Raw genomic sequence first — 20,883 nt, 5'->3', positions numbered from 1 at the left:
AGCCACCACGCCTGGCCTGGCTCTTTTGTTAAATTGCCCTCTATGATCATTCCTGGGCACTGATGATGAAACAAATTTTATTATATTGATTTTCTTGAAATTATGTGGTTGGTAGGCTGTTTTACTTAAGTACTTCATTTTAGGATGAAAGAAGATGCTAGGTCTCCCATAGCACAGAACTACTCTTGTAGAATGGGGGTTAAAAAGCTATATAAAGATTATAAAAGAGAAGAGAAATGTACACACATGTTCATAGCAGCATTAGTCACAATAGCCAAAAAGTGGAGGCAATCCAGGTGTCTGCTGACAGATGAATGGATAAACAAAACAATCTATACACACTCCTTCCTCAGCAGCCCAAGATCACACTAAGCTTCACCCTTCGTTGGAAAACTGAGCACCAGATGTATGGAGAGGTGTCCGAACATCAGCCCTGCAGAGCCTGTCCTCTGAAGTCCTGGTTTCTAGTAACACCACCACTTCCCTTTTGCTCCCCAGTCCTAGAGGTGGTAGCTTCTCCCTTCGGTAATTAATCTCTGGTTTGCCTCAGCATTCTCTTTTTGCTTTTTTTCCCCAATACCCTAACACCATTGTAATCAATTACCTATATTATATCTCTTCTGTTGGAAATTCCTAGTGTGATTTCTGTTTTCCTGACTGGACACTGACCAAAGAAACCTCTTAAAAATACACATTTCTTTGTCAGCAAAGTGGTGCGGTAGTGATGTTGCCTCTACCTGTACTCATAGGGCAGAATCTGGTATGGATCCCAATAGCAATTAGATTTCAGGCTCTATTTTCTACTAAAAGGAGCAAGAGCTCTTTGCTTTTGGGTTGTTTTGTTTGTTTGTTTCTTTGTTTATTTGAGACAGTCTTGCTCTGTCACCCAGGCTAGAGTGCAGGGGGAAGATGGCTTGAGCCCAGGAGTTTGAGGCTGCAGTGAGTCACGATCAAGCCACTGCACTACAATCTGGGTGGCAGAGTGAGACCATGTCAGAAGGGGAGGGAAGGGGAGGGGAGGAGAGGGAAGGGGAGGGCAGGGAAGGGGAGGGGAGGGGAGGGAAGGGGAGGGGAGGAGAGGGGAACGGGAAAGAAAGGAAGGAAGGGAGGGAGGAAGGGAGGAATTAGGTTTATAGATTTACAATAATTTGATATTAATGAAAACATTAGTAACATCTAGCATTCTCCATACACAATAGCACTCCATGGGTGCTGAAAACCCACCCAACCATCCTCCTCATGATGGGCTGGGGAAGGCACCTAGGTAATCCTGTGGTGATGCAGGCCTCTTGGGCTCTGACTGCTTCATCTCTGGGGGCTGCCTCAGGACTAATGTTCAGCCCCTCCCCGTTGTCCATAGCTGTCACTGAAAGATTGTCTGGTCCTTCATCCTGGTGGATGGATGTCTTTTCTGATTGGTTGGAACCAAACTCATTACTAGACACTTTAAATATCACTGGTTATTTCGGATTGTGGTCATGTTCTGTGCCATTTCCTTTGGTCTCAAAGTCAACACATGCTGAAGTTCTTTATCCTGACTTGAAGACTCCTCTAGACAGCCAACTCTCCCACACCCCTGAGTCTGCTCATGGTTGTGCCAGAACTTCTGGATCCCTGGCCCTTCTGGGGATAACTGAACCAACAATGAGATCCTTTTTGCCCGGACGCTGTTTCACTTACCCTCCTATCCTCAGCACCTTGCAATTTGCTGGGGCATTGTAGACACTGCTGTATGATATAGAAGTCTGTTGAACAGTGGAGCAGTGGTGAAGTTGTTTTTTGAATGGTGTGGCAGTATAGAGTAGTGGTTTGCTGAATGAGACAGCAGTATGGAGTAGTGTGATTGGCATAGCAGTATGGTTTAGTGTTTTGTTGAACGATGTAACAGTATGGTGCAGAGGTTTGCCGAATGGTACAGCAGTATGATATAGGGGTTTTTTGAATGGCTTAGCGGTATGGCCAAGTTTGTTGAATGGTGCAGCAGAATGGTGTTGTGGTTTGTTGAATGATACATCAGTCTGATGTACAGGTTTATTGAATGGTGTAGCAGTATGGCATGGCAGTTTTTCGAATGGCTCTGCAGTGTGAAGTGGGAAGTCTGACGTGTGTATATCTCTTTTTTGCCACTTAGGAGCCTTGTGATCTTGGGCAAGTTACTTAACCTTTCTGTGCCTCACTTTATATTCTGTAAAATGGAGGTAACGACATCATAGTGTTGCTGAGAACCAAATGAATGTTGTGCACAAAATAATTAGCACAGTTCCTGATACATTATAAAATGCTTCATGAACATTAACTGAAACAACAATTATATAACAAAATTTGTTATTGTTGTGCATGGTTTAGTTTGTTACTTTAACTAGTTAATGTGTCAGAATAAAGAAAAACACACTCCAAGCTCTACTTCCATCTAAGGAAAAAGAATTTGAATTCTTGTTTACTATATGTTTGAATAATACAAAGAAGAATCCAAGCAAAACCTTGCTGTGTCACGGGGGAAGGTTAGGCATTTTCTGGTGAATTTTTCAGATCAAATTCTTGTTTTCTTTTTTCCTTTCTCTTGTACTCTGGTGCAGCTTTCCTGGATTCTTGCTGCTGTTGCTGAGTGCAGGGGAGTAAGTCACCATCTGCAAGAAGGCACGTGTAGATGAGATGGAATAAAAATCCAAGTGGCACTATGAAAGGTCATTGCTAGTTAACAGGAAAAGGAATGGGCATTCGTCCCTGCTTGGCAGCCAATCTTGGCCCTTGGCAAGCATCCATTGTGAGTTTGGCAAGTGGCAGAAGTGGGCGGGTCATCCTGACTCTTCTCCACCCCACACCCTCCTCCCATGCCCAGGGCCAGTGTGAAGGTCACATGTCTTTCTTTTGAGTCATCCCCGTGTTTAGGCTGCCTGTGTCCAAGCTAACTAGGGAGACTGACTGTCAGAACTGGAACAAGATCCCCACCTTGATATGAAAGGCAAAGGACTTCATTCAGGAGGAATGAGGAATGGCGAAATCTGCATAGGAGGCAAGATCAGCATCAACAGTGACACCATGTTGATAATATGTACCATGATAATGATGTGATGAGAATGGCACTTTCCTTCTGCGGTTTTTCTCCTCAAAACCCATCACCCTGTCTATTCATGAGAAAAACAGCAGACAAATCCCCATAGAGGGACGTCCTACAAAATATACGACCAGCACTCCTCAAAACTCTCAGGGCCATCAAAAGCAAGGGAAGTCTGAGAAACTGTCACAGCCAAGAGGAGCCTAAGAAGACACGATGGCGAATGTAGCGCGGCTTCCTGGAGGGGATCCTAGAACAGAAAAGGACATTAGGCAAAAACTAAGGGAGTCTGAATAAAGTGTGGACTTTAGTTAATAATAATAATGTATTGGTTCATTAATTGTGACAAATGTACCATACTAACATAAGATGTTAATAATAGGGAAAAGTGGGTGTGGGAATGTGAGAGCTCTTTGTATTATTGCCATAAATTTTATGTAAGTCTAAGACGAATCTAAAATTAAAATGTTTATTTTTAAAACTTTGCATAACACAGGTCTGCAATACACCTTAGCCTGTTAACCCAGGTTGTCTCCAGGAAGCGGAAAGGGCTGCGGGTGGGGAGCTGCCACTTTGAGCCCCTACTGTGTGCAGGGTTAGGGGCTGGAGAGATTGAGGAGAATGAAAGGCACACGCTTGCTCTCACAGTATTTAGAGTCCAGCAAGGAAGGGCTTTTGATACTTCTATATTATTTGAATTTTTCTCCCATGGACATGACCTACTTTCAAAATCTGATTTTTTTTATGAAAAAAAAAGTACAACATAAAGCCAAATAAAAGTGAGAAAGAGCAGAGTCTCCTTATAAATGTTAACATGGATTGGATGTGGTGGCTTACACCTGTAATCCCAGCACTTTAGGAGGCTGAGGTGGGAGGATTGTTTCACCCCAGGAGTTTGAGACCAGCCTGGGCAACTTAGGGAGACCTCATCTCTACACAAATAAAAAATTAGCCAGGCATGGTGGCACATGCCTGTAGTCCCAGCTACTCAGTAGGTCGAGGTGGGAAGATGGCTTGAGCCCAGAAGTTTGAGGCTGCAGTGAGCCACGATCAAGCCACTGTACTACAGCCTGGGTGACAGAGTGAGACTATTAGAAGGAAACGGAAGGAAAGGAAAGGTAAAGGAAAGGGAGGGGAGGGGAGGGAAGCACAGGGCCCCAAAAAATTAAAATTAAAAAAAAATTATCAGATTTCCTTGGACACGCTGCTACCTATTCTTCGACTATGGTTTTTAAATTTCTTTTTAGGTCTAGACTAGAGTTCTATCAGTTTAGAATGATGTTTCCCAAACTTACTTAATCTTGACCATAGAATACATTAAAAATAATACAATATTGACAGAACAGCAGATATGCATATGCTATAATGCAAACTTGTATTAAAGAAGGCCAGGAAAAGGGCCACCTAGATAAATTTCCTTAAGGAAAAAAGTTCAATCAGAACATCTGCTATTTCACATGTTCTTATAAAACTTTTAAAATGAGTTTTTAATCTACTTTGTGTCTTTTATATATTTCTTGAATATTTTCTTTTAGAAATCACTTATCTCCATGTTGGAAACAGCATCATTGTGACCAAGAGGTGTATGAGGCACAGCTTTGGATCTATGCTTTCAGTGCAGTGTGTTGGGAAAAGTCCACTTTGCCCAGATACACTGCAGCCAAGGGACCAAGGATGCGAGCTGTATGCTGTGTGATATTTGTGCCCTCTTAAATTAGGCTACTTCGAATGCTGTTCATTGTTTCATTTTGGGCAATTTACAACTAGATTTTTTTTTTTTCCTTTTAGAAAGTTCAAGCTCAACTGCTCATCTCCACTTTAAAGTATTCTGTATTTGCATTTGGTTCAAATGTCATCTAGCACCTGAAGACCCTTCTTTTCATTTAAAGCTTTCTTATTTTAGCCATAGATCTAAGGAGAGCAAGTTAGTGCCATATATTTGTTTAGTGTTCAACATGCATTGCTCAGTATCACAGATATTAAAACAGATGCTAAAATTATGTGACACGGTACATATACATTAGAATTGCATTTGGCTGCATGTAACAAGGATCTGACACCAATGGTTTACCTAAATAGGGGTGTTTGTTTTCCTATGATAAAAAATTTGGAGGTGAGCAATCCAGGGCAGATGCAGTAACTCTATGATGTCATCAATGACCCCAGCTTCATCTGGATCCCTGGGTGACTATCCTTAACATGTGGCTTTTGTCCTCATGGTCACTAGTTGTCTACTGCACATCCAAGTGTCAAGTCTGCATCTCAGGCAGGAGGAAGGAGGACAAGGGTAAGAGGCGAAACGTGCCTTCTTATCCACCAGAAAAACAACATTTCTCTGAAAGCCAACTTGGTAGATGTCCCCCTACATCTCACTGACCTAAATGCTGTTACGTGACCACTACTAGCTGCAAAGGAGCTGAGAAAAAACAAGTCCTGTAGCTGGTCCCATGGGCGCCTTGAACAAAATCGTGGTTCTATTGTAAAGGAAGGCAGAGAGAGTGAATGCTGTGTAGGTGTCTCTCAGGGCCGGCCGCCGTCAGCTTACAAGGCATTTGGTAAACACTGCTCCTTCCTTGGAGTACAGAGCAAACGTCCTGCAGGGATTGTTCCAGCTCTTTCTGGTAAAGGCAGACTACTACGTAATTAAAATAACAATATTTTTCATATATGTGCTTTTCTAGAATAAATTTTGGTAGGAAAAACTAGCATTGGCATCTGTTATTTTCATGGAACATGTATTAAATTTCTTCAGAGTACAGATTAGGAAACTCCAGCCTAAGTCACAGAAATAACTTATTCCAAATGACAGCTGTATTTTATATTAAGAAAACCCAAAACTGGCCGGGCGCGGTGGCTCAAGCCTGTAATCCCAGCACTTTGGGAGGCTGAGGCGGGTGGATCACGAGCTCAGGAGGTTGAGACCATCCTGGCTAACACGGTGAAACCCCGTCTCTACTAAAAACTAAAAAAAAATTAGCTGGGCTTGGTGAGCGGGCGTCTGTAGTCCCACCTACTTGGCAGGCTGAGGCAGGAGAATGGCGTGAACCCAGGAGGCGCAGCTTGCAGTGAGCCGAGATTGCACCACTGCACTCCAGCCTGGGCGACAGAGCAAGACTCCGTCTCAGAAAAAAAAAAAAAAAACAAAAAAAAAAAACCCAAAACTTACTTAAAGATTTCTTTAAATAAGTCTCTTAAATTTAAAAATCTAATTTAACTTTAAATTTTAAAATCTATTTATAGGCTGTATGCAGTGGCTCAATGCCTGTAATCCCAGAACTTTGGGAGGCCAAGGCAGGTGGATCACTTGAGGTGAGGAGTTTGAGATGCCTGGCCAACATGGTGAAACCCCGTCTCTACTAAAAATACAAAAATTAGCCAGGCGTGGTGGTGCACGCCTATAGACCCAGCTACTCAGGAGTCTGAGGCAGGAGAATCACTTGATCCCAGGAGACAGAGGTCGCAGTGAGCCGAGATTGCGTCACTGCACTCCAGCCTGGGTGTCAGAGCGAGTCTCCATCTCAAAAAAAAAAAAAAAAGAAAAGAAAAGAAAAGAAAAACCTATTTATATATCTCGGTACCAAACCTGTTGTATCCTACTTAGGGCTACTAATTTTCATTTCCAAATTCCAAATGGATAAGTAGTAAAAAATTGTACATTTTCTGGATAACTCTTCTGAAAACAAAAATGATAATTTGTTCACCTGAATCTTTTTAGTATCCGCTTCACTGTTTTGGCATTCTCATATGGTTTCAACAGTGTGTGATTTGACCTGAGAACAAAAATGACATCTTGGAGTGTTTTTGTTTACCTCAGTACTGACTTAGGTTTACAGATGGAGGCCTCTTCCTGCCACCGTCAGTTTTTATTCTATCTATCTACGCTCATCCACATCTGGAGTGAAATTAATCCTCTTTCCTGCACTCAATTCTAAATGATTTTTTTTTTTTTTTTTTTTTTAGGAGAAAGTATCTTCCTGTGCACAGGCCAGGCTGGAGTGCAGTGGTGAGATCATAGCTCACTGCAGCCTTGAACCTGGGCTCAAGCAATCTCTCCCCCAACCTCAGCCTCCCAAGTAGCTAGGGCTATAAGCAACCAGCACAATGCCTGGCTAATTAAAAAAAAATTTTTTTTTGTAAGACAGGGGTCTTGCTATATTGCCCAGGCTGGTCTTGAACTCCTGGCCTCACGCAATCCTCCTGCCTCAGCTTCCCAAAGTGCTGGGATTATAGGCATGAGCCACCATGCCCAGTTGGCTTCATTTTTAAATGTAAAAAATAATGCCTGTTACTTACCAAGATAATACAAGCTTATTGTAAAAAAAAAAATCACAAACATTTATGTCTCAACTAGCACAAGTTCCTTCTCATAGTAATTACTAACATTATTTATATTCTTGCAGAATTTTTCAATGCATATATATGTGATATGTAAAAATGTATACATAAAGGACACTGTTGGCTGTCTATATAACACCTACCTTTGTTCTTTTCGAAACAACCCCATCTTGTTCAGGAAATCCAAGCTAATTCCTATGCCAAAGGCTGGTTTAACAGAGGGCCCACAATGCAATTCTGACCTTTCTTCCTCTGCTGGATGTCACCTTATTTGAACTGGACACTTAGAACCATGACAGCCATCTGTATCTATGAGGGAGTGAGCCAGAGAACCAAGCTGACATGTTGAATGTGGACTTCTATAAGGGCATGATGGCAAACATCCTCATTGTTTAAGTTAAATAAGCCATGGTTTTCTGTGTTTTGCACCTGAAAAAAATCTTAATTGATAGACTATATTTGTCACCATTATAGAAGTGAAATGTCATTGTCTAGCAGTTTGTCCCTGTTTGCATGGGGCTTTTCAGGTCTCAAAACTGAGAGTCCCATATCCCAGGAACCTTGTTAGTCCCTAGAAAACCTGAACCATTTATTGCCCCTACATTATAGATACTTCTGCAACTTTTATTTCACTTAATATATCTTGCATGTTTTTCCATATTAATATGTAAAGACCCACATTGTTACTTTGGGGCTTTATAGAATTCCTTTGGATGGATCATTTCACTAATATATATATATATATATTTTGAGATGGAGTCTTACTCTGTCGCCCAGCCTGGAGTGCAGTGGTGTGATCTCGGCTCACTGCAACCTCCACCTCCCGGGTTTAAGCAATTCTCCTGTCTTAGCCTCCTGAGTAGCTGGGACTACAGGTGCCCACCACCACATCTGGCTAATTTTTGTATTTTCAGTAGAGACAGGGTTTCATTATATTGGTCAGGCTGGTCTCTAACTCCTGACCTCAGGTGATCCACCTGCCTCAGCCTCCCAAAGTGCTGGGATTACAGGCCTGAGCCACCGTGCCCCACCTCATTGATACACTTTTAAATTAAGCTAACCTATTCTTTTTGTCAGCAATATTGTTCCCTGTTGGTTTTAAAAGAAGAGTTAGTATAAGCACTCAGATCTCAACTCTTTTTTCCCTTTGTATTCAATATTTTATAATAAAGTGATCTTTGAGTAGGCAAAAGAATACATAGAATGAACAAAACCCTCAGAGGCTCTGTTTAGTGTTTTAACATGCAGTGTCCTCCTCAGCCTCACTTAGCAGAGCTGTTCTGTGCCTTCCCTCCACCTTAGTTCCGGCTATCACTTTCTCTTTCATTTGTCCTATCCTCAGGGACTTTGGGTTTGAAGGAAGAATTGGCCGATGCCACATTGGATACAGGGTATCCAGTCCTGCATCTCCCTCCAAATGATGAATGCTTTCAGTCTTTTAAACTTGAAATAAATTTGCTGGGATCTAGGTATTAACTAATTTTGAAGCATCAGGTATCAGAACAGACCGATTTTCTGAGTAATGATTGGTTCTAGAACATTTTGTTCTGTGTCAGAAAATTTTCAGAATTATGCTTGAGAGACAACTTTGTTTTGGCAAGTTGAATAATGTATCAGATAGGATCATTTTTACCATGAGAAATAGAAAACCCATTGCAGGTTGGCTTAAGATAAGAATTTTTACTGTCTCTCATTACAAGAAGTCTGGGGGTAAAGGTAGTCCTGGGCTTAGCTCAGCAGTTCAGTGATACTATCAAGGACCTTGGTTCTCCCGATCTTTCTGCTCTGCCATGTTCAGTGATTGGCTCTTGGTTGTAAGATGGCTGCAGCATCACATACTCATAGAATGGCATCCCCACACAGAAAAAGGAATTGTGCCTATCATGTTCCCTTTTGAAAGTGAGGAAACTCTTCCCCAAAACCCTCTTGCAGACTTCCCTCATATCTTATTTGCTCCACTCACATTCAAGTCTTTGTCCAAACAATCACTCAGAAATCCAGGAATGAGATAGCTGTGATAGGCTCAAGTCAATCAAGAACCACCCTCTGCTTCCCTTGAGGAGCATCAGAACATGGCGCCTGGGAGGAGGAGGAGAACACCACCAGTGGCCGGGAGGGAAGTGCCAGGTGAGAGTGAGGATGGGCTGTTGGACAAGCAACCAATAGTTTTTGCCAATGGGACAGCTCCCCGAACTTTACCGGGTTATGTAATTGCAAACTCTCTCAAGTCGTGTTTCAGTTATATTATGACTTATGGTCTTCATTTAAATGGGATAACTAGGAGGGTTTTTAAAAAAAATTATTTTGCCTTGATTGTTGATTCTTTAAAGGAAAACCACACTAATTAGCAGCGGCAGCAGCCGTCCAAGCCTTGGTTTCCTTATCTATAAAAGGAGCTTAGCAAACCTTTACTCTGAAGGTTCTGAGAGGACTGGAATGATACACAAAACTCTTAGGACAGTTCCTGACACTTGGTGAGCATCATGTAAATATTTGTTATGTGAATTTTTTTTTTTTTTGAGACGGAGTCTCGCTCTGTCGCCCAGGCTGGAGTGCAGTGGCCGGATCTCAGCTCACTGCAAGCTCCGCCTCCCAGGTTCACGCCATTCTCCTGCCTCAGCCTCCCGAGTAGCTGGGACTACAGGCGCCCGCCACCTCGCCCGGCTAGTTTTTTGTATTTTTTTAGTAGAGACGGGGTTTCACCGTGTTAGCCAGGATGGTCTCGATCTCCCGACCTCGTGATCCGCCCGTCTCGGCCTCCCAAAGTGCTGGGATTACAGGCTTGAGCCACCGTGCCCGGCCTGTTATGTGAATTTTTGATACAACTTCGAAATAAGCGATCTGGTTTCCTAACCTGCACCATTCTGATAAAAATAGCAAATTACTGTATAATGGTTTACAGGTATCTCGTTATAAAGTTCATTCTGAAAGATGGCTGGCAAATACACCTCATGGAAATCAAAACTATTTCACAGAATGAGTGCAGCTGGGCTCTAACACAGGTCAAATTACTGTTCCCTTCCACTTTGCTTCACTTCCTTTAAAAAGAAAATTATTTGTAGAGACAAGGCCTCCCTATGTTGCCCAGGATGGTCTTGAACCCCTGGGTTCAAGTGATCTTCCTGCCTTGGCTTCCCCGAGTCCTGGGATTACAGGCATGACCCACCATGCCTGGCCTGCTTCACAGTATTTTCTAGTTTTGTTTTTTTTTTAAATACACTTTAAGATGCTTATCATAGGCTGGGCGCAGTGGCTCAAGCCTGTAATCCCAGCACTTTGGGAGGCCAAGACGGGCGGATCACGAGGTCAGGAGATCGAGACCATCCTGGCTAACACGGTGAAACCCCGTCTCTACTAAAAAATACAAAAAACTAGCCGGGCGAGGTGGCGGGCGCCTATAGTCCCAGCTACTCGGGAGGCTGAGGCAGGAGAATGGCGTAAATCCGGGAGGCGGAGCTTGCAGTGAGCCGAGATCCGGCCACTGCACTCCAGCCTGGGCGACAGAGCGAGACTCCGCCTCAAAAAAAAAAAAAAAAAGATGCTTATCATAAAAAGGGGACTATGGTAGGCTGCATAGTAGTCCCCCAAATATGTTTGAGTCCTAATCCCAAGAACCTGTGAATATGTTAACTCATATGACAAACGGGAATGAAGGCTGGAGATGAAACTAGGTTGCTAGACAGCTCACCTTAAAAGGGGGAGCATAGCCTGGGTCATCCAGGTGAGGTCAGTGCAATCACAAGGGCCTTAAATGAGGAAGAAGGAGGCAGAAGAGTGAGTGTCGGAGCGATGTGACGGGAGGAAGACTTGACTGGTCATTGCTGACTTTGAAGCTGGAAAGGGGCCACAGGCCAAGAAATGTGGGCGCCTCCAGAAGCTGCAAAAGATAAGCAGATGGATTCTTTCCTAGAGCCTCCAGAGGGAACACAGCCCTGCCCACACTTTGATTTTAGCTCAATGAGACCTGTTTTGGACTTCTGACCTCTAAAACTGTAAGATAATAAATTTGTGTTGTTTTAAGTCTGTAAGTTTAGTGTTAGTTTTTTACAGCAGCAATAGAAAACGAATGTAGGGAACAATGTAATTTCAACTCAGTCAAAAATGACATTTAAGAACCCCAAATACCTTTTTGTGTCAAACCTTGCCAAACAAAAAGGCAAATACTGAACAGCTGAAACACTTGTCACACTGCTGTGATTATGGGGGTGCGACTGGAATCAAACTTCCCTTCTGCATCAGGATGCAGGGTCTGTTGTGGTCCTGAAAATACATCTACAATGAAAAGGCATAAATAGGATGTCATGATTTTATTGAAATATGGCCACATGATGGGGTAAAAGCCACGGATATTGGCCAGTTTGCTTAAAAGAAGCAGAAAATATTAACTGGTGCATATCAGCAAAGGAGGAAACAGTAAAATGGTATGCAAAAACAAAGGAAAGAATGTCTGAACAAATGGTATTTTGGAGACATTTAGTTTCAGGGAAAATAGGCTTACATTCTCGCCTGCTGTATTTATGGCATGGACATTCAAAGTGATGATGCATCCACATCAAAAAGGAGCTGAATAGGTTTGTTTTCTTTTCTTTTCTTTTCTCTTTTCTTCTTCTTGGTTTTTTTTTTTTTTAATTTGAGATGGAATTTCGCTCTTGTTGCCCAGGCTGGAGTGCAGTGGCGCGATCTCAGCTCACTGCAACCTCTGCCTCCCCGGTTCAAGCGATTCTCCTGTCTCAGTCTCCTGAGTAGCTGGGATTACAGGTGCTTGCTACTACGCCTGGCTAATTTTTGGTATTTTTAGTAGTGACAGAGTTTCACCATGTTGGCCAGGCTGGTCTCGAACTTCTGATCTCAGGTGATCTGCCCGCCTCAGCCTCCCAAAGTGCTGGGTTTCTTATGGTATACTTAAGATGGCAGGAGAATAGGCAAGACATTCCTTGATTTAAGTTTATTTTTAAGCCTTAGGGCTTTAAAAGAAGCAAACCTCAGTTTTCCAAATTACATCTCACATCATATCCCCCCTCCAAGTAAGAGACAAAGGAGGCTTGCTTGCTAGGGTTGGGTTTGTGATCCCACACATCAGTGGGTTCAGTCTAGTTTGGGGTTGAGGCTTAGTCAAGTTCTGGCTTCCGTCCCTGTGTTCTGTGCTCTGTGGGCCTTCCAGACACTTGTGTGGCTGCCTGGCCCAGGTCAATGGAGTCTGTCCAGTGGTGGGGGACTTAGTGCAGGAAGAGAGAGAAAGCCTCAGGTTTTGTTCCTGTCATCTAATGTGTTACCATTAGTAATTTAGACTTTTCTGGTAATGGGATGTAATTCCAAGCAGAGCGTTATGTTGACCAGGCCTTATATTTCTTTACTTAGCAGTTGTAAATGTCAATGGGATTTTTAGCTGATAGGTTTGTTTGTTTGTTTGAGACAGGATCTCACTCTGTCACCCAGGCTGAAGTGCAGTGGTGAGACCTTGGTTCACTGCCACCTCCGCTCCCAGGTTCAAGCAATCCTCGCATCTCAGCCTCCCTGAGTAGCTGAGACTACAGGCACACACCATCATGCCTGGTTAATTTTTGTATTTTTTGGTAGAGATGGGGTTTCACCATGTTGGCCAGGTTGGTCTCAAACTTCTGACCTGAAGTGATCCGCCTGCCTCAGCCTCCCAAAGTGCTAGGATTACAGGTGTGAGCCACCATGCCCGGCCTAGCTAATAGGTTTCTATATTCCATTGTTGATGTTTTGGTTCTTAGCTCCTCTGAGGAATCTCTGTGAAACATCTTTTAAATTGTTTCAACTATTATCCCCTTATTATCAGTAATAATATAAGATGATTTGGATAAAGGTCCATCTTAACCTATTTTTTGTTACTTAATTATCTTATCCCATTCCTTATTGCATGTCAACATCTAGAGTTCCCTAAAACAGCAAACTCTTAACCACTTTTTAAATATGTCCCACATATCAAAGCTAATAATAATAATGACTACCTTACACTGGGACCTTACACTGGTGCCTACCATGTGCAAGGCACCATGTTTTATATGGCTTAATTTCCCCAGCAATTTTATGGGATAGACACCTTTACGATCGTTCTATATGTGAGAAGGAAACTGAGTCTTGGAGAGAATCATCAGCTTGTGAAAATCACAAAGCTAGTAGATGTCAGAGCCAGGATTTAAATCTAGCCCATCTGACTCCAGATACAAACTCTTAACCACTCCTGCTAATGTGCAGAAACTTATCTGGGAGCTTATGAACACCTGCAAACTAAAGTGGATGGGGCAAATCCATTTCTACCACCATCTAGTGGAGGCTCCTAGAGCCCGACAGAATTGTGTTTCCCTCTGCCTCTGTTCCCTCTTCCGCTCTGCGTCTGCTTCCCTGGCCAGTGGCTGCTGCCTAGGGCCTGCTGATCACCACCTGCATCTTGGGGACTCAACTGTTGATAATTGCCGGGAACTGAGCTGTAGCATCTCAGTCCAGGAGCTGGTGACTCAGCAAGTCGCCTTACCTCCAGCAAAGTCCCCTGGGTCACAAGACCAGGCTTTCTGAGAGGCAGGAACCTGGGTGTCACTAGGGCAGAGTAAAACTGATGGGGTAGCTGCATGCATGCCCTTCCTACTGCCAGACCCTTACCCCTTGAGTCAGCAACTCTTCCTCCTAGGAATGTCTATGTTGAACTGGCAAATGAACACAAAATTGCCCATCCCAAGCAAACCAGGAGTGGTGAAGCAAGAAATTTCTGTCCTGTTGTGATGGCTAATACCGAATGTCAACTTGATTGGATTAAAGGATGCAAAGTATTGTTCCCGGGTGTGTCTGTGAGGGTGTTGCCAAAGGAGATTAGCATTTGAGTCAGTGGACTGGGAAAGGCAGATCCACCTTCAATCTTGGTGGGTGCCATCTACAGCTGCCAGTGTGGCCAGGATATAAACATGAAAAGGCTAGACTGGCTTAGCCTCGCAGCCTATATCTTTCTCCCACACTGGATGCTTCCTGCCCTCAAACATCGGATTCCAAGTTCTTCAGCTTTGGGACTCAGACTGGCTTCCTTGCTCCTCAGCTTGCAGATGGCCTATTGTGGGGACCTTGTGATCATGTAGGTGTGAGCCACCATGCCTGGCCTAGCTAATAGGTTTCTATATTCCACTGAATAAACTCCCCTTTATATATATCTATCCTATTAGTTCTGTCCCTCTATAGAACTCTGACTAATACACCTGCCATATGAATACCTATATAATATCCTCAATTTTGCCTCTTCACCCTAAAGCCTAAATTATTTGCTATCTGGTCCTTTATAAAAAAAAAGTTTACCTACTCCTGCTTTACATGATATCATGGAAGTTCTGGCATTTCAATTTCACATCATGTAGGCCATACTTTGATCCACAGGTCAGCCAACCAAGTGAATGGTTAAAGCCGTTCCTACCAAGCCCCTCAAACTAACATTGACTCTGGAATCTCTGTTTACTGAACTCATATCAATAAATTTAATCTGATCCAATTTTATACTCCTTCCACCCTGATCCCCACACCTTTAAGATCCATTTCCATATATCCCAAGTTTCTGTTGATGTGAATTAATAATATTATGTAATTCTCTTGGTGTGTATTATACTTCCTGAGTGGGGTCCAGAACAGGAGAAAGCTCTGCAACAGGTCCAGGCTGCTGTACAAACTGCTCTGCCACTTGGGCCGTATGACCCAGCAGATCCAATGGTGCTTGAGGTGTCAGTGGCAGATAAAAATGCTGTTTGGAGCCTTGGGCAGGCCCCTGTAGGTGAATCATAATAGAGGCCTCTAGGATTTTGGAGCAAGGCCCTGCCATCTTCTGCAGATAACTACTTTTGCTTTGAGAGACAACTCTTGGCATGTTACTGGGCTTTGGTAGAAACTGAACGTTTGCTATGGGTCATCAAGTCACCATGCGACCTGAACTTCCTATCATGAACTGGGTGCTTTCTGATGCACCTAGCCATAAAGTTGGGTGTGCACAGCAGCATTCCATCATCAAATGGAAGTGGTATATATGTGATCAGGCTCAAGCCCCCTGAAGGCACAAGTAAGTTACATAAGGAAGTGGCTCATATGCCCGTGGTCCCCACTCTTGCCACCTTGCCTTCTCTCCCCAAGCCTGCACCAGTGGCCTCATGGGGAGTTCCCTATGATCAGTTGACAGAGGAAGAGAAGACTAGGGCCTAGTTTACAGAGGGTTCTGCATGATATGCAGGCACCACCCAAAAGTGGACAACTACAGCACAACAGCCCTTTTCTAGGACATCCCTGAAGGACAGTGGCAAAGGGAAATCTTCCCGGTGCCAGAACTTTGAGCAGTACACCTGGTTGTATACTTTGCTTGGAACGAGAAATAGCCAGACATGCGATTATGTATTGATTCAGGGACTGTAGCCAGTGGTTTGGCTAGATGTCAGGAACTTGTAAGAAGCATGATAGGAAAATTGGTGACAAAGAAATTAGGGGAAGAAGTATGTGGATGGACCTCTCTGAGTGATCAAAAACTGTGAAGATACTTGTATCCCATGTGAATGCTCACCAAAGGGTGACCTCAGCAGAGGAGGATTTTAATAATCAAGTGCTTAGGATGATTCATTCTGTGGACACCAGTCAGCCTCTTTCCCCAGCCACCCCTGTCATCGCCCAGTGGGCCCATGAACAAAGTGGCCATGGTGGCAGGATGGAGGTTACCCATGCGCTCAGCAACATGGACTTCCACTCACCAAGGCTGACCTGGCTATGGCCACTGCTGAGTGCCCAGTTCGTCAGCAGCAGAGACTAACACTGAGCCCTCAATATGGCACATTCCTCTGGGTGATCAGCCAGCTACTTGGTGGCAGGTTGATTATATTGAACCTCTTCCATCATGGAAAGGGCCACAGTTTGTCGTCACTGGAATAGATGCTTCCTCTGGATATGGGTTTGCCTATCCTGCATGCAATACTTCTGCCAAGACTAACATCTGTGGACTCACAGAATACCTTATCCACTGTCATGGTATTCCACACAGCATTGCCTCTGACCATGGCACTCACTTTAGAGCTAAAGAGGTACAGCAGTGGGCTCGTGCTCATGGAATTCACTGGTCTTACCACGTTCCCCATCATCCTGAAGTAGCTGGATTGATAGAACAATGGAATGGCCTTTTGAAATCACATTTACAATGCCAACTAGGTAAATACTTTGCAGGCCTGGGGCAAAGTTCCCCAGAAGGTTGTGTATGCTCTGAATCAGCATCCAATATGTGGTACTGTTTCTCCCATAGCCAGGATTCATGGGTCCAGGAATCAAGGCGTGGAAGTGGAAGTGGCACCACTCACCATCACCTCCTAGTGACCCACTAGCAAAATTTTTGCTTCCTGTCCTTGTGACGTTATATTCTGCTGGCCTAGAGGTCTTAGTTCCAGAGGGAGGAATGCTGCCACCTAGAGACACAACAATGATTCCATTAAACTGGAAATTAAGATTGCCACCTGGCCACTTTGGACTCCTCCTACCTCTAAGTTAACAGGCTAGGAAAGGAGTTATAGTGTTTGCTGGGGTGAGTGACCCAGACTATCAAGATAAAATCAGTCTACTACTCCACAATGGAGGTAAGCAAGAGTATGTGTGGAATACAGGATATCTTTAGGGTATCTCTTAGTATTACCATGCTCTGTAATCAAGGTCAATGGGAAACAACAACAATCCAATCCAAACAGGACTACAAATGACCCAGACCCTTCAGGAATGAAAGTTTGGGTCAGTCCACCAGGTAAAAATCCACAACCCACTGAGGTGCTTGCTGAAGGCAAAGGAAATACAGAATGGGTAGTAGAAGAAGGTAGTTATCAATACCAGCCACGACCACAGGACCAGTTGCAGAAACGAGAACTGTAATTGTCATGAGTATTTCCTTCTTATTTTGTTAAGAATGTGTTTGTGCATGTATACACTTGTACTAAGAAAATATCTTCATTTTATTTCCTTTCTTTTTCCTTTATCATGTGACATAAAATTTATTGACTTCATATTTGCATTTAAGTGTTGTTAACTTTATGTAATAGCATTTAAGGATTAGTGTGTTTCCAGTTGTAAAAGAATAGCTGTATTATGTTAGATGTAATTATGACCTTATTATTGCCTTTATTTGGAGAATAAGTATGATTTCAGGTGTTTATGGGTTCAAGTTGACAAGGGGTGGACTCATGATGGTTAATATTGTCAACTTGATTGGATTGAAGGATGTAAAGTATTGTTTCTGGGTGTATGTGAGTGTTTCTGAGTGTTGCCAGAGGAGATTAACATTTGAGTCAGTGGACTGGGAGAGGAAGACTCACCCTCAATGTGGGTGGCATCATCCAATAGGCTTCCAGCACGGCTAGAAAAAGCAGGCAGAAGAAGGTGGAAGGAGCTAACTTGCCGAATCTTCCGGCCTTCATCTTTCACGCTGGGTGCTTCCTGCCCTCGAACATCAGACTCCACGATTTTCGGCTTTTGGACTCTTGGACTTAGACCAATGATTTGCCAGGGGCTGTCAGGTCTTAGGCCACAGACTGAAGGCTGCACTGTCAGCTTCCCAACTTTTGAGGTTTGGGGACTCAGACTGAGCTACTGCTGGCTTCCTTGCTCCTCAGCTTACAGATGGCCTATTGTGGGACTTCACTTTGTGATCATGTGAGTCAATTCTCCTTAACAAACTCCTTTTCTGTCTTTTTTTTCTTTTTTTTTTTTTTTGAGATGGAGTTTTGCTCTTGTTGCCCAGGCTGGAGTGCAATGGCACGATCTCAGCTCACTGCAACCTCTGCCTTCTGGTTTTAAGCGATTCTTCTGCCTCAGCCTCCCGAGTAGCTGGGATTACAGGTGCCTGCCGCCACTCCCGCCTAATTTTTCTATTTTTAGTAGAGACAGGGTTCCACCATGTTGGCCAGGCTGGTCTCAAACTCCTGACCTCGTGATCCACCTGCCCTCAGCCTCCCAAAGTGCTGAGATTACAGGTGTGAGCCACTGCGCCCAGCCCAACAAACTCCTTTTTATATATAGATATATCCTATTAGTTCTGTCCTTCTAGAGAACCCTGACTAATACACTTCCTCATGATCAGTAATTTGTACCTTACCTTCTGGGGCTTTCAGGGACTTCAGTCTAGTTACAAATTTAGGAAAGAGAGAGATGGTGGGGGTGAGTCCTGCAGAGGATTATTACGGGATCTTTAGACAAGGGGGAACCAGTCTTCTCAGATGATGGAAGGGTTGCTCCTACTAGCAAAGAAGATTCAGCAGAACTTGGGGTTTAAGTTTCCAGCTTCACTGGAATCTCCCCATATATCCCCTTCCTGGTTCTCAGGGCCCCTCTCCTTCCCAATCAATACCCTTACTTTGACAAAAGGGTACTCCATGGCTGCAAATTCAATTTGCCTTGTAATTCAGCTACCCACAAAATTAGGCTTTGGATTTAGTTTCCCTGTGCCTGCAGGAGATTACGTTTTCTTTCAGGGCAGTCATTGGAGCTTCCAGATTCTTAATGTGAGCCTTGAGCTGGAAATTTGAAGTCCTGGGCTCATCATTTTCTTTCCTTATGTTCTCCAGCCCAATGAGAAGCATGTTCTCCTTATTTTCATTAAAAGGATCTACAACATCAAATTCTCAGTAACCTAGAGCCTAGCTTTCTGTAAAACTTGATTACAGGTCTCTAAAGGTAATAATTTTACATTACTGTCTTGTCATTGCAGGACATAAAGTATCAGTGCCCTCTTTATCTCTGGAAATAGGCTCATTAATGCCTGTAAATCTAATCAGATCAGAAAATCAATTCTAGATAAGCCAGAACCAATTCAAAGAAATCATCCTAAGATTCTGCTCCTCTGGAACTACTCTAAGTACTGGATTTTTTTTTTTTTTTAAAGTGCCATAATTGACCTTTCAGTGAGAGAATTCTCCCAGTTGAGTTTAAATTCACAGACAGCAGGCTCCAGACACCCAGCACAGACTGAGTGTCCTCTGGCAAGCCTGATCCAAGAAGACCTTCACTTCACTCCTTCCCTCAGAACATCTTGAGTTTCTCCTTTAGGCTTTGACAAAATAGTTGAGTCTGAATTCTATAAATACAGGTTACTGAGAAGATTGTTTTGCCGGGGAACATTTTCTAAAGCCCCAAGTGTTAATAGGTGGTGGTGTAATAATCTCCTGTGTCCTATTAATTTCTGAGGTTCTGAAAGAACCACACTTATTCTTAGGAGAGACGTCTGGTCTTGAAGGTACTGAAGAAACCCCAGCTTTATCCAGGTATCGAGGACCTCTCTGAAGGACTCTGAGCAGAATTTAACATTGAGAAGTGATTTCTTTAAATTTTAATTTTACTGAAGAAATTTGGCTCTTCCTGTCCTCCTCAATGGTACAGGATCAAGGTGAAAAGAAGATCCTCACGTGGGAACTTCACATCCACAAACTCGCCTCAATATCTGTGTGGGGAGGGTAGAGACAGACTGACCTGAGCAGCTCACAGGCCAGACCCCCGTGTTTTCCAAAGCCAAGTACAGCATCAGGTGCTTCAGCATCAGGAGAAACGAAGAGATTGCCGTTCACTGCACACTCTGAGGGGCCAAGGCAGAAACAATCCTGGAGAAAGGTCTAAAGGTGTAAGAATGTGAGTTAAGAAAACAAAAAAAATAACCCCTCAGACACTAGAAACTTTGGTTTTGGGATCCAGAAACACACTGATGTAGGTATCAAATATGACTCAAGCACTGGTATCTATGACCTGGACTTCAATGTGGTGCTGGATAGGCAAGGTTTTAGCATCGCAGACAAGAAGTGTGGGACAGGCTGCACTGGGGACAAACAGAGTCAGTAAAGAGGAGGTCATGCAATGGGTCCAGCAGAAGTGTGATGGGATTATTCTTCCTGGTAAATAAGTTCCCATTTCTACCCAAAAGGCCAATACAAAGTTTTCAGTGGGGAAGTGGGGGGAAAGGAAAAGAAATGTAAACTTTAATTCACAGGGCAAGATATATATATATATATATAATTTTCATACAGGATCTCACTGTCACCCAGGCTGGAGTGCAGTGATGCAATCTTGGCTCACTGCAACCTCAGCCTCCTGAGCTCAAGTGATCCTCCCACCTCAGCCTCCTGAGTAGCTGGGACTACAGGCACACACCATCACGCCTGGCTAATTCTTTTTGTATTTTTTGTAGAGACGGTGTTTTGCTATGTTACCCAGGCTGGTCTCAAACTCCTGGGCTCAAGTGATCCACCCGTCTTGGTCTCCCAAAGTGCTGAGATTATAGGCGCGAGCCACCATGCCTGGCCGATAATTTTATTTTGGACTCTAGTTCCCATTAAACATTAACTTAAAAATTTTGGAGTTTGGGTTCACTGGACTGAATTTAAAAAGTTAATTTTTAGGACTTGAATTTTTCTTGGGCATTTGATAGCAGCAGAAATGTTTATATTCAAATTTGGGTCTTCTCTATTTATTAGAATTTTATTATTGGAGCATCTTTT

General features: G+C 43.4%; 1 pseudogene; it reads left to right on the top strand.

Annotated features, from left to right (window-relative positions):
• Positions 1–19,765: 19,765 nt before the first annotated feature.
• Positions 19,766–20,288, top strand: LOC112605202 (annotated as a pseudogene).
• The last annotated feature ends 595 nt before the right edge of the window (positions 20,289–20,883 follow it).

The sequence above is a fragment of the Theropithecus gelada genome, chromosome 13, assembly GCF_003255815.1.
Source record: "Theropithecus gelada isolate Dixy chromosome 13, Tgel_1.0, whole genome shotgun sequence".
In the NCBI taxonomy this organism is placed as follows: domain Eukaryota; kingdom Metazoa; phylum Chordata; class Mammalia; order Primates; family Cercopithecidae; genus Theropithecus; species Theropithecus gelada.
The sequence above is the reverse complement of the archived record's forward strand: the minus strand, read 5'-3'. Positions and strand labels throughout refer to the sequence as shown.